At 40.3% G+C, this 14,896-nt stretch overlaps 1 protein-coding gene and 1 long non-coding RNA gene across 7 annotated transcripts in view; both read left to right on the top strand.

Moving 5' to 3' along the window:
* The first annotated feature begins 1,205 nt into the window (after positions 1 to 1,205).
* LOC108956159 overlaps positions 1,206 to 14,896 on the top strand; it is a 34,879-nt gene continuing 21,188 nt past the window's right edge. For 5 of the 6 annotated variants that reach the window (XR_005547712.1, XR_005547714.1, XR_005547711.1 and 2 more), the window contains exon 1: positions 1,206 to 1,303. The gene's annotated coding sequence lies outside the window, so the exon portion shown is untranslated. Of the gene's footprint in view, positions 1,304 to 3,331; positions 3,455 to 14,896 lie in introns of those variants that run through there. The other variant, XR_005547715.1, reaches the window with a different exon arrangement.
* On the top strand, positions 1,334 to 3,022 carry LOC120286294. The gene is made up of 2 exons (XR_005547716.1): positions 1,334 to 2,360; positions 2,682 to 3,022. It is a non-coding gene; the product is annotated as an uncharacterized LOC120286294 (long non-coding RNA).

Raw genomic sequence — 14,896 nt, 5'->3', positions numbered from 1 at the left:
CCCCAAGTGAGGCCTTATCGGTTAACCCCAGACAAGGGCCGGCATCACTTAGATCTAGGTGACCCATAGGGTGTTGTCTAGATTTGGGCTAGCCTCGCTCGACCTTGCTTGCGCCAATGGTGGCCTTGCCCGACCTTGCTCGGGGCCAACGGTGGCCTCGCTCGGGCTGGAGAGGGCTGCCCCCTCCACCACCTAGGGCCAACGAGGTTGTCGGCCCCCTCCAACAATGGGCGGTGGCCGCAGGCCTAGCATGGTCCCTACCCTTTTTCTTTTCTTTGTTTCCAAATTTGTTTTTGAAATTATTTTAGCTTTTTTTTTAAAATCTATTATTTAAATAAGATTTAAAAAAAGTAATAAAAATGCTACGTTATTTCGTTAGACAAATTGATAATATTAATGGAAGGGGTTCGATTGCACCCGTTTGACAAGTTTTAGAACTTGATTGAAATTTTTAAAAATTTTAAGATTCAATTGTATTTTCGTAATAAGTTTTAAGATTTGTTGTATACATATCCCTAAAAATATTTAACAAGTGATCAATATAAACATCAAAATGGCCATAAATCAAAATACAGTTTGCTACATCAAGTACGAGTTAAAGTTTGAAAATGTGTCCTCACCTTTGCCATGCATAAATATGACACCCATATAATATGCATCACAATCGATAGAGGAGCCATCGGCAATCGTCTCTCCCCGCCCATTTCTTTATAATAAAAGAAAAAGAATAGATTTTTTTTCCTACGCAGAAATTAACTTTGTTACTTTCTTCGCCACGTTTCCTAACATTCGATTCTAATGCGTTTTCTAAGATTGGCTAACCAAATTCTCTAATACAATAATGTCAATTGTTATTTTGTTGATGATTGCTACGTAAGTTATTCTCTATGAATCTATGAAAATAGCAAAAATCCATATGGTTTTTTTTTTTTTTCCTTCGATTTTGAGGGTGAACTATATACGTAATCTCCTAATTTAATCTAATCTAATTTACTAATCATATTCGACCAAAAGAAAAGATTCACATTGATTGGTAAAGTGCGAGAAAAGTATTCGGATACGTAGCCCAGAAGAGGGAATACGATAACGTCTCGGCAGAGCAAACAAATTTTCTCCTCTTGTTTTTCTCAATTGTCATCTCTGCAGCGCACCCCAAACCTCTTATATAAATCACCCTCTTGTCCGGACCCAAAGACTCTCTCTCTCTCTCTCTCTCTCTCGCTTGCATCCTCGCTAGCTTGCTCTGGCTCTCGGCGATTGCTCCTTGGCGCGGCGGCGACCGGCGATCGAATCGACCCCGAAGGTAGTCTCTCTCCCCCCGCCGCAGAAGCTCTTTCTAACTCGCTCCGATCGATCGATCATCGCCTTTAAGATTGTCGGTCTTCTCTTTTAGGCTATATGCTACATCTTTGCTGTTATGAATACTTAAAAAGTTACACCATCAGTTACAAGATCCTTGCTCTCTCTCTCTCTGGCTCTGTCTTTGAGATGTAGTCAGGGTGGTGGATCATCGATTCTGGGAAGGTTTCTATGCGGGGAGGGTTTAACATTACAATAGGATTACTTTACGTGATGATCACTTCAGATGTCGTGGAATGTTTAAACTGAAGATTGATGGCACAAATGAAAACGCGTTGATTAAGACAACCGGTAGTATTCATTCTATTTTTCTTCGTCTAACATTTCTTTCTGGTGTCTCTATGCAAAATCAGTGGCGACGATGATCAATCAATTACTCACATAGAAAGCCAGTTGCTCAGGCTCCAAGAGGCCTTAAAATTAGCAGCACCTATTGCACACCAAGAATGCCCACTTGTGCTTTTTTTCTGAACATCTGCTGGTTTATTTGTCTAATAAGGACATTTTTTTCCAATTAGATACTCAAATAGAAAGCCCTTCTCTTTGGCTTGAGAGTATATTAACATCTTCACATAGGCCAACAAATATAAGTACCTGCCCAGCGCTTATGGTTTCGTGGTTATGTACCAGTTTCATGTCAATTCAAGTGGACATAGTATTTACTTAATCAGTGTTTTATGATGCACATAAAAGTGTACATTTGATTTAGTTTTTCATAATGCCTGATGAATGTAGAGTTGTAAAAAATACTGAAGTCATTGAAAAGAAAATCACAGAGGATGTCATGGTGCGTGGACTAGGCTTATAGTATCTCCCAGCCCTAATGTTGCAAGTGTGATGGCTTGATATCATTGGGACCTAGAGTTAAATTGAATATCCTTTGGCATCGACTAGGTTTGCCTGTTTCTGTTGTGCAGGTTTTGTTGGGTACGGGTGGTATGATTTTTCTTGCTTGACTTTTATTATATGGAGAATTTGGAAAGACATGTCTACAAATACAGGTGAGGATTGTTGGATCGTGTGGTATCCACCTACTTGAGTCTCTCTCGCCCCCCCTTCTCTCTTCCCCCTCTTCTTCCTTCTTCTTCTCTCTCTCTGTAAGAAATTCTTGTCTGAGTCCCCTTTTCAGTCATGTTTGAGTTGATAAATACAGGTGCTCAAGAGGTTACGTAGCCTTCTCTTCATTTTTCAGAATAAAACAGGTTATGTAGCTTTCTTGGTAATTATTTTAGAGGCGCTTTGTTTAGTTAGATGTTGATGACTAGTTTTAGCTTAGTCATGGCCTTTGCTATATACATTCTGAACTGCCAATGGCGATGCAGGCCCTTTTTTGATTTATCAGGTGATTGGAGAAGCTACCTAATTTGATTGTGTGATCCCATCTTCTGGACTTTATGGTGCCCTGCTTCCTTGGAGTGTTTTTCACTGGTCTGGTTCTTGGGATATCAATTGATCTTTATTGTAGTAGGACTTTCCGATTTCCTTTGATCAATATAGATCTCCACAACTCCACTTAACTTCTCCACAGGGTTCTAGTTGTACATTACTACTGTCTGCTATTCAAAGGAAAGCCTATGACAATGACAATGAGGATTTTGCTGACTAGCCCTGGTCCTTCAGATCTGTGTGCACTCCTATGGAAGTTCCACTTATTGTGGCGACACTCTCCTGTAGTGTTGAGGACTGGGAGTTAGTAATCCTTTAACAAGAAGTGGAATAATGCTTTCCCGGCATGCTCCCTGTTAGAGGGCCTCGTGAGATCCAATTGAGTTTCCAATGAGCAATTGGCTTTTGCATCAGTTTGATCATTAATTCAAAATCAAGGGCCTGACGTTGTGAGATGAGATACTTATCGCCCTCTAAGGAGATGCATATGGTCTTGATTGTAGGATATATCCTATTGTTTAGCTAGGACTTCTCAGAACATTGGGTCTAACGGTTCATCAGATTTTGACTTAAACTAATCTTGCAGGGGCGTTTTCTATTAGCTTGACGATGGTTGTATAAAGGAAGTCCAGTTGACCATGTTCACAAGGCTCCCCCTTTCTAGGAGTTTCTCTGTCTCTTTGTATTAGTGAACACACGCTTGAAGAAAGATAGGGACCACCCTGACTCTGCTGGTGGGCTTTTTGATGGTTGTTTTGTCAATATTGGAGAGACACGTAGTTAATACTATGCGCTTCTCACGGAGAATAGATGTACCAATCTTACAGGGAATGAAAATGTGTGCGGTATTTGGAAATTTCGTTATTCTCTATGTAAGTTTGTCAATTCCATTATCAGGTTACTTAATAGCCTGCTTCTTCTGTCTGCACTCTTCATGAAGATAATTAAGGCCTTTTGCTATATCGAGAATGATATTCTTCCTTTGTTGCCGGTCGAGAATACATTCACTGGATTTGTGAAAGATCCATCTATCTAGTGACCCATTTGACATGTATTCATAGATAAGGAACCTTTGAGATTTCTCAGTGCAAAATCCCACGAGTCTTACCAAGTTTACATGATGGATGCTGCCGATTGTCTCTACTTCAACTAGAAGGTCTGTCACAATAGTAAATAACATGTATGAATTTCATATTACTTTTTTCGTTAAACTTCAAATAACTTAAGTAATCGACCATATTAAGTCCTTTTCCATTGGCCATACAACAACTGCTTAGCCAAGTTGGAACCCAGTTACAATGACATACAACTATTCTGGGTATAGTTTGAAGAATAGTATGCATCAACTTTCAAGCAAGGGAAATTTTGAACCGCAGGAAAATCTCAAAGTCTGCAGTCATGAGGTGCCACACAGAATTCCAATGCTATATCGCATGAGACATTTACAGGAACAGAATAATTGAAACTGCAGAAAAATTGTCTAATGAGAAAAAGGATGGTGAAAAATACCATCCAACTACCAAAACCTCACTAGAAAGAGGAAAATCATGAAAGGATTTTGAAACTGCAAAAAGAAAAACAAAAAGACTAATTCCTGTTGTGGGGGAAAGGGAAGGGGGTCCAAGGTTGTATCATCATTAGCTAGCAAAGGACATCAACCAAATGTAATACAAGACATCTAACAAGAATGAGCGAATCTCATATAAACACCAACCTGAGGGTTCCGTGAAACCCAATACATATCCCCATTGAAATCCCCACCAGCTATTTCATCGGCCAAGGAGCGCGGTCCACTAGTAGGGAAAAATATAGCATACTTTGAATTTCCAACTTTTGTTTCCAGAGCTTCCACATATGCAGCGTTCAAAACATGAATATCTCCGAAGTGCAAACCAGGATTGCGGTATATTAATACCTTCCCTGAAATTTGTCCACTGTCACTGCATTGATGATTCAAGCAAACTATTAAATAGTAAAGACACCCGAAATAGCATTATAACATCAAAGGCCAATAGGTAATTACACCTTTTCCCCAAAGTTGTGAATGTCAAACTCAAACATGGGTTAACAAGAACAGAACCAGAGGTGGGATGTCATCAAAGCAATATAACACCATTGATGTCTAAATCCAAGGACCACATATGGAGGCATGTAACTAAATTAAACATCTAAGCCCCAGACAAGCATAGGTACAGTTATTAATTGGCAAGCCGATTAAATGAATAAGCAAAAGCACTTACAAATGGCATTAGAAAAGTAGGATAGGATGATGATTATTTTAACAATTAAAAAAAAAAAAAACTATGCATATCTAATAGTTGTGAAGACTGACCTTTTACTTAAACCATAAAACATGATTTATTTGGAAACATGAACAATAGCAAATCTTTTAATCAGTTGCCTTATAAGACAAAAGACCTATAAAACAGAATACTCTAATGGATCGTAATGAAGATACTAATCAGTTAGAGCTGCTTGTTTACTAGAGAAGACACTATTTGCATCTCCCAGAGCATTCTCCACCATGTCCAAAAGAAATTCATTAGGGACCCCACCATAGCTTAAAAGTGCAATCAAAATCTTTGAAAGATATGCAGGCTTTGGTTTATTACTGCATCAATGAGGACCAAGGTCTAATCAGTTCTTCCGAAAAGGTAAAATTTGATGGCAGAAAAAGCTCCAAACAAAAAGCAATGGGATTTAGTAATTCACAAGAAAACATGTCCCATGTTCAAATTAAACTGCTGAAAGAACAAGAAAGCCGCTAACTTTTCAGTCTGTTTATGTAAGGGTCTTTAATCAGCTAACTCCAAAGGAAAAAAAAAAGAGCCTAAGTTTCTGGGACGAGAAAATTTTCTTTCCATGTAAGCTGTATGATTGTCTTCAATAAAAAAACATCATTAAATGAGGCAATTGTCTTCAATATATATATATATAAAATCATAAAATGAGGCAATGGCAAATCAAAGACTATTATCCTGGTGGTGGCAAACTAGAAAACCAATAAGGCACTAAACTTGCCACACCGATAATTTAGTGAATGTAGTTCATGCTAATGCAGAGGAGAACACACATACAAGCAGAAATGTCACATATAAAAGTTTGAATCAATAATAGATCATTACAGCTACTCTTAGGCAGGTATTATTATATTCTTTTTTACTAGGAATTGAATTCAAAAAATGTTTTGGAATTGATTCAAGTTGATCAACTGTATTAAGTATGAACACCTTATGTATGCCCAAACGTATTTATATGAAAGAGGAAAAATTGGTCCAAGTTCTTGCGGTTCTACTGTAAGTTTTTCTTGAAGAGGTGATCTAACCATTATAGCAAACAATGTTTAAGAAAATATTCAACCAAAGAAAAATTTAATCTACAACCTACGCACATGATTACTCTGCCCAGCTAGTGATAATTTTTTTTTCTATTTACTTGGATTAGGCAATCTCCAGAGCATGCTATTACTGCTTAACATATTAATGAGATGCTACTAGCAATTACCCCATGCCATCTACTTTTCGTGTATACAGTCCTACTCAAATATTTGGAAACAACTGCAGGCCACTAATGCAATCTTTAATTCAGATGACAAGCTATCATTAGCATAATACAAATCACCCAACCAACATCTACCTGAGATATCTTGAGCTTTAAAGAAGCGCGGCCATGCAATAATTTGCTAGGTTTCTCATAGGAATCGAATTCGATTCCATCATAGCTTGTCAACAGCGGGGCTTCATCATCACTGGTTTCTCCACCAGTGACCTACTGTTAGCATACAAAAGTGAAGCAACAACCTACCAAAAAAAGCACAAAAAAGTCAATTATTAACAGCACCTTATCTATGATTTTTTCCTTTTTCCTTTTTTCTCTTATGATAGTTGTTTTTAGGTGGGGTTGGTGAGAGAGCGAGAGAGAGAGAGACAGCCACAGTAAGAAGCAAGAAGAAGCAAACCTCCATTTCCTTGTTCACAATCTGGCCAAAGGCATCTAGCAAGACAACATCCAACGCAAAGTTCCTCCGACACGATGCCTGCAATTCAGTAAACCAATTGTCACTGCATATTGGAAGAAGGCCGTAGCTAGAGTGGCACCTGACTTTTAAGGAGCAAATTGAACATTACATATAAGGAGCCTATTGGGTTTCAAAGAAGGAAGAACAGACTCATACAACCACGCTGAATGTAAAACACCATTGAGTAAGCTTTCTCCGCCCATCTCATTTCCCAGACACACTTGGAAGGAAAGCTATGACCCAGTCAGTCAATCATTAATATAAATTCATTTTGGATAGACAATTACAAGAAATCTCCAATTCGCAATCTTGCTTTGGAAGCACAACGGGAAACAATTGGAAAAGCTAAAATTGCAACTACTTAAGCCATATCAGAAATTGATACTTTTTCCAAAGAGGCAAGCTTTAGAGCCAACTTTTTTCTATTGAAAGAAAAACAACAAAAAAAGTCAGAAGCTATTAACATAGAAATATCGCTTCCTGACGTCACAGAAAAAAGATTCAAGTTCGTCAAGGCAGTTCAACGACAATGCTTAACACTGAAGGTGACACTCAATTAGATTTTGTCAACAAAAAAAAAAAATGTAGTGGTGATAGGATTAAAAGGAAGATACGACTTACCTTTCCACCCACGATACTCCAGATACCATCACTACCTTCTTCTATGTCAGAAGGAGATGACTTGTCAATAGCTAAGTGTACAGGTGAGTCCAGGCATTACAGGAAAATATTCATTAAAGAAATCATATCCACATGAATAAGGTCAAACAAACTCAACAGAAGGTACCTTATAATGATCCTCAATGGATGAAGAAGGGTGCAAGACCTTTGGACTATATAAATAACCTTCTATACCATCATTAGTTCCACTGGTACTAACCAAACTTATTTTCCTTAAAAGGGCTAGATTCTCCATCTTTTAAGGCACTTAGGGGCTTCTCATCCACCGCTTCCCCGTCAATGTGAAGCCGTAAAAGTTAAGACTTGCCATGAAGATAGAACTTTGAGCAATTTACAAAGGGAAAAAGGCCCTAAGAGTAAGAAACCTAGGAAAGACAATGACATCATAAGATTGACAAGAGACTTTCGGTTGAGCACCATTTATGCAATCTAAAATTCTACTTTATCTCTTTCATCAGACCAACAATGAGACATAGACTTACATGAAATTTTGCAGATAACAATTCTTGTCCAAGATCCTCCAGATAATGCATGCAATTAGTTAATCACAGGCACTCCAATGAATATGAATAGAATCATACTCCATGTATGTACTCTATAAAAGCTTGTTCTTTTCAAGTCACATTGAAAGTGCAACAGTTCTACGTGCTATATGAATGTCCATCCAATACGCCTTACTTTTATGTATTTGAAGATCATGCACCATTCATACAATTCCAATTACATCTGAAAATGATTGGTTAAAGGTAAAACATACAGATAAAATGTTCAGTAACAACTTGCTTCAGCTCGACAGCTCGAACCAATAAGTGGTAAACATGACAGACATTAATGTGCTCAGCTATAGCCATAAAAATTTCAGCAGTTATCAACTCAAAAGGAACGAGCAATTTAAAAACCATGTGTAGAAAGAGTAATTCAGACACTTGATATACATACCTGACAGCCAACATGGACCCATTTTCCAAATGGAAACTCGCTATCTGAAGAAGTGTATGATTTTTCACTTGAAAAAGGAGAAACCTCAAGGACAGGAGATTCTTTTTGTGGAGGAAGCGGCGGCAGAAGTTGATAAGGATACAAATGATTGTCTCCCACTAGGCTACTAAAATGGTAGTCAAACTCGACATGTTTTCCTTGAATATGAAAGCAGGCAATTTCCATGAGACATAAAGCCAATCAAAGGAGTGTATGAAGTAACCAACAACTTGGGCCTAAATCTCTCAGACTTTGCGAGTCACTATCATTACTATTTTATACTCTGCCTCATAAGTTGATAAGGATACAAATGATTGTCTCCCACTAGGCTACTATACCAAAAAAATTGCCCAGAACCCAAATTAAAAACTTAACAATTGGTTGATAGACAAGTGCAAAAATCCTACATTGTTAGCATCACAACATCTGTCAAACTTTTGGATTTCACTACTTTTTGGTTAAAAAAAAATTACCACACTCTAAAGTTCCCTGCAGGTTTAAGATTAGTTCCACAACTAGCTAATGAGGTTTCATAAAATTCTACATGAACGTACTTTATGAGAAGTGAGAAAATTTGTGGCAACATCAAAAGAGGTTCTCAGAATCTGCATGGTACTACGCATGCTGAGGGGGAGAGCATGGACATATAACAATCGCAAAGTCCTATGAGAAAGTTCCTCATTTTGAGTGAAACGAGAAGGTATAATCCTTTCGTAGACCCACATGCTATTACATCTATCCAACACAACACAATTAATCATAATGCAATGGATCGAGGCATGGAAAATATAAGGAAAAATATCCATAATCATTTGGCAAAAAAGAAAAGAAAAGAGAGAGATCAAAACCTGCTATCACCACATGTACTGGAAATGTTGCATTGCTGTATTAGTGGAACAACACTTGAATTAAAATTGCCAATGTCATCACTAATAGAGCTGACACCAATAAACTATATCCGTGCTTTGGGGAAAAAATCTCAGTTCCTATAGAATAAGCACAAAAAATTCTATTCATTAAAAGGCTTCAGAATTTTATAAAATAATAAAATACGGGCTCGTCATACAAGTGCAGAGAGATAGAGATAAATGCATGCAGTTCGAACATATTGGTCAATTTACTTCATCTCTTTATCACACTGGTTTTCAGAATGGTCTTCCTAAACCATCTGACTATGCAGTTCTTATCAGGAAAAGGAAAATGAAAAAAAAAGAACAATCAGAAGATGTAGGGGCAAGTGACACCATAGATGGAGTCATTTGGCACCTCGATGTTGACTCGTCTCATCCGGGGATAATATAGATCACTTTTTGGGCTCATTATCAACTAAAAGGCCAACCCATTATCCCTCACCGCCTCAGCCTCCGAATCTAGATTATCAACCGCAATTACAACCCGTCAAGGAAGGCCCTTATCAAAATTCAACCAGCCACCTCGCATCTAGCAATCACTAAACACTATCATAACAATGTTTTCATGATTTCAATTAACAAGTCAAGGACAGGCCAAGAGGCTTAGAGCAAGACAGAGCCTGCATATCATGTCCTACGAGAGATGCCTTATTCAAATTAAAAAGTCTAAGCGACCCTCAGCATGTCCTGGCTGAATAATATTAGAAACAAAGAGAACTCATGAGACATAGTAAAACAAAAAAGAAAACAAACCTCTTGTCTAAAGGAGTTTATCAATTCTTCTTAATATTCTTGCATCGAGAATACCTTCACCGCCACATCCTGCTATTGGATTAAATGCAGAGAAAGTTAAAATCCAAAAAAAAAAAAAATCATCATCAGGAGATCGCATAGGTCTATACCAAACAGTGAGATAAAGTAAGAAGCCAAATGCATTGCACTAAATCTCCTCTTTCATTTAGCAAAACGCATAGGTCTATACCAAACAGTGAGATAAAGTAAGAAGCCAAATGCAGCGCACTAAATCTCCTCTTTCATTTAGCAAAATAAGTAAACATTTCTCCTGTGTTTCATGTCGGCAACATGAGTAAAATTCACTCCACCATCATGCATTACATATTATAAAGAGAACTTGAAGTCCGTAAGTGAATAGCATAAGTGTTGACACCTAAAATTTTGATTAGGTTATTAATTAGGCCTTAATTTCTTTTATATTTTCCTTTTTCTAGATAATAAATAATAAATAACAAAAACAACAAAAAAAATCAATAAAAACAAAAGAAAACAAAAAATGGCAGCTAGGCCCAGCCCCCTCCTTTTTCTCTCCCTTTCGCGGGCCCAAGCCCAGCCTCCTTCTCCTCCAAGCCCGGCCCCCTTCTCCTCTTCTTCTTCCTTCTTCTTCTTCTCCCTTCTTCTTCCAACGCCTCTGCAACTCACGCGCTCGAAGGCAACCTACGACCGAGGAGGGTAGGCCGACGTCGGCCGGAGATGACAGATCTCAGGCGCCATTAATGGCCGCCTTCAATGCCGAGCACGCTTTGTTGGAAGAGCGAGGATGGGACGCCGGTTCGGCCGCGGGTGTCCGTTCGGCGTGCGAAGACCGGCGGTCGAATCCCCGTCGATCGGCCGCCCCCTCGCCTATAAATAGCGGGGCACCACCTCCGTCGAAGGGCACGGCGAACTCGGAGATCTTCCCTTGAGAGACTTCAGGGGAGGATTAAAGAGCAAGCACGCGAGAGATCGGGTCGCGAAGCTCGAACGACCTCCCTCCGAGAGACTTCGGGGGAGGCCGGGCGCAAAGCGAGCCCGAGGGGGAGAGATCCGAGTGGGTGGAGGCTTAGCGAGAGGGAAACAGAGTAAAGGGGCAGATCGAGTGTGAGGGGTTGAACGAGGTCAGAGCGGAGAGAGGAGGTTCCGGAGGACCAGATCTGGGGAGCCGAAGCCTCGCCTTCGCCGACGCTGCTGCTGCTCCGCCACCGTTCCAACGCCGTTGCCGTGACCGATTCGCCCAAGCCGCACCAGATCCGGAGCTGAGGAGCTGTTGTCGCTACCCCGCCGTCGTCACCTGCACCTCGTTACAGACAGGTAACCGTAGCCGCACCACCGGTCGTGTCGTCGCCGTCGCGTCTCCCCCTTTCGAACCGTGCCGCCACTGAAATCCCCATCACAGACCCGTTGTCGCTTGTCCTCGCTGTCCTCATAAGTGGATTGTCGTCGTCGTCTCCACCGTCGTCACCGTCATCTCCACCGTCGTCGCCGTCAAGCCCGTCGTCTCCGCCGTCGCCGCCGTCCGCCTGGTGACGCCACAGTCCCTCTCATCAGCACCGCGAGAGAGCAACGGATAGAGGAGGCCGGGAACCGGGTCAATTCGCGGGTCTGTCGCGACCCGGTTTCCCTGTTTCCGGGTAGGGTTTCCCCGGGCCGGGTTGTGCGCGTGGGCCGGGTAGCTTTTGAACAGGAGTTTTTTTAAAACGGGCCAAGAGTGGTTTGGGCTTATTTTTTAAATGGGAGGAGAAAAAAAACCTGAGTCGGGCCCGTGTTGCGGGCCCGTCTGTGTCTCGGGCAGACGAAGCGGGTCGGACCCAACCGGGGATCCGACCCGGTTCGTTTTTTAAAATATTATTATAATATAAAATAATATTTTTAAAAAATAATAATAATAAATAGAAAAATAATTTATTTTCCGAAAAAAAAAAAAAAAAAAAAAATCAAAAATGTCCATATTTTCCCAAAAAAGCCAAAAAAGAAAAAAAAAAGCCAAAAAATGATTTATATTTTCAGAAAAAGATCCAAAAATCCAAAAAATGCTTTTTATGTCCAAAAAAATTAGAAAAAGACTAAAAATGTTTTTCCTCCAAAAAAATGCATGGAAAATCCCTTAAAAATCCAAAAAGCCTTAGGGTTTAAATAAGATTAGGTACCGAAAGGGCATTAGTGATTAACTAGTGTAATCAAGTCCCCGATCCTAATTTCTCTCGGTTACGCAGAGTGAGTATTTCTCCCGATATTTCGCTTGGGTTTCTAATCAACCCACCCCAAACCGATTAGTGGCGACTCCGTTTTAAAATTGACTTACGGGTTAAAAACTTGGACTATTAAGTCGTGAATTGGTGGACTTGGGAGAGTCCGGGCTTAATAAATTCAGCCGAGCCATTAGCCTCATTAGGCGCTCGTACCCGATTGCGGGCGCCGAAAAAAAAGAGGTCGCGACAGCTTGGCGACTCCGCTGGGGACTTTGAGGACTTAGGCCATTTTATCTTTGTTTAAATGCTTTGCTAACTTGGGTTTTTTTTTTCATGCAGGATAATAGCTTAATTTTTTTATTCTGTTAAAATAAAATGTTTTGTGATTATAAACTGTTGTGCATCTTTAAATGTTTTAAACACTACATGGCACACACAACCCGGCCACCGGACTCCGGGCCGCCATAGGTTTTAGGATGGTGTTAAGAAAGATACGGCTTCGGACGCGAGACTGCGTCATGAGGTTGCCTTTCTTTTCTCCGAATTTCTTAGCCGAGGTTAGGAGGGTATGCTGCTAACGAGAGACTGCGACGGGCGGATATCCTTTTAATCTCACCAAGCCTTCTCAGTTAGAAATCGAGCCACACGTCCCATGCGCATGTCTTTGTGCTTGCCATTTTTCTTTAAAAGCAAAGTTTTTTTTACTTAGTCTTTTTATTGGCTCATGGCAAAATAGGGTCGGGTTGTGTAACTCCCTTTCTTATATGTGATGGGAAAGATCGATATCCAGTTTATTCTTACCCCCAAGAAAGAGCTCCTCAGATGGTGGGATCAATTAGATCAACTTGGCCAAGAACGTGTCAAAGCAAGGATCGGCCATCTCCTCCCATTACTCCAAATCAACATCCACTCTGGGGTCATGCAAGCATTACCACATTTCTGGTGCCTGAAACATCCACCTTTATATTCGGCAAATTTGAACCGACTCCGACTTTGGAAGAATATAGTCTCGCCATAGGAATGCCCCCGGGAGGAGCTTGCCAAGCCACCGATCGGCATTGACCCTGTGGTTAGTCTATCACGGTTTTAAAAAATCATTCGGTAAAAGAAATTGTTCAAGCCAACAATAATACTTTCCGCTATCATCTTTAATTGAATGCTTTGAAAAACAATCAATGACCCAAAAACCAAGATCTTCCTCTTAGTGTTCTTTGGATTTATTATTTTCCCTATCGAAAGAATGCTATAAATCCTTCAATCACATGGGTGATAAATCAAGTCATTTTGGAGCAGGATATGTGAACATGGTTTTAGCCGAAACATTTTTATCCCTTAATCGTTTTAAGGAAAACAAAGAAAAATCATGAGAGCCGCCCAGAAATTTTACAAATGTGGTTCTTTTCCCATATCAAAGGATTTGGGCACCTCATGCAAATATTTGAAATCAAGGAATTCAAACACCCACTACAAAAGTTTCAAACCTTGGAAAAATATTCTCCCAATGAGGAATATTCTCGATGGATTAACTTGCTAAAAAACCCGGTCCCCGAAACATTCCTATGGCGAACTAAATGGTTCATTGCAGGAGAGGCGCGCTTTGCGCTTAATTACTACGACCCCATCCGTTTGCTGGGCCTCTCCGGAGCTACCTCATATTATCCATATAGGGTGGCTCGTCGATCATGTGGTCCCTCAAGAAATCCCACCACCGCTCAAATCAGGATTGTTCCGAATTCTTTTCACCCATGCGAGCTATGACTACTTGGAGGAGATCCGCATAATTCAGAATGCATGGAGTAAATGTCACACCAAGAAGATCATCATACCCGGAAGGTTGAAGGGGCAAGAAAAAGCTCATCATGCGTCTACATTCTACATCCTCAACCATATAATTCCCGAAGAGTTGCAACCAGTAATCCCCGATGTAGCTGATAAACCAACTCCTCAAAGACAAATTGAATCTCTTGAAAAAAGTTTAGAGACAAGCAGGAGGCACATATCAAAGCTAGTACGAAGGAACAAGCAGCTTCACAAGACTGGAACTTCCCATCGCATATAAAAATGGGCAGCGGGACTTTTGATGTGAATATTTCTAATGTGAATATCTAGGGTCGTTCTGACTTGTGTAAAAAGCCCTTTTAGCATTGTATAAATCTCTTGTAAATAAATAAGAAAGACTCGACCCTTGCCATGAGCCAGTTTTCCATGTGTTTCCCTCGTTTACGTTTTCTCCATTTTCTGTGCTGACAGGTAATCACATCATAGTCGTATTTGCCAAATCCAAAAGCTAGAATGGCTGAAGAAAATGTACCAAGCCGTGTCGAGATTATGGAAAGTGAAATGAAGCAAGTCTTCAATGTGCTTCAACAACTCTCAAAGCAAGATAGATTCCATCCAAGGCAAATTGGCTCCCGCCCCGGCCTCAATGAAGTATTGTTACCGCAATCGTCTACCCGAGGTGATCAAGGAAGAGATATCGATGATAACATGCCCGAATTGGAGGATGATGCGCACCAAATCATAGTCGAGAAAGCAAAGCCCAACGGTTTGTCTAAGGCTGAACATGACAAACGCCTTGAGAAACTTGAAGAGAGGCTAAA

Source organism: Eucalyptus grandis, chromosome 11 (assembly GCF_016545825.1).
Source record: "Eucalyptus grandis isolate ANBG69807.140 chromosome 11, ASM1654582v1, whole genome shotgun sequence".
Classification (NCBI taxonomy): domain Eukaryota; kingdom Viridiplantae; phylum Streptophyta; class Magnoliopsida; order Myrtales; family Myrtaceae; genus Eucalyptus; species Eucalyptus grandis.
This window is presented reverse-complemented; position numbering and strand designations above follow the sequence as displayed.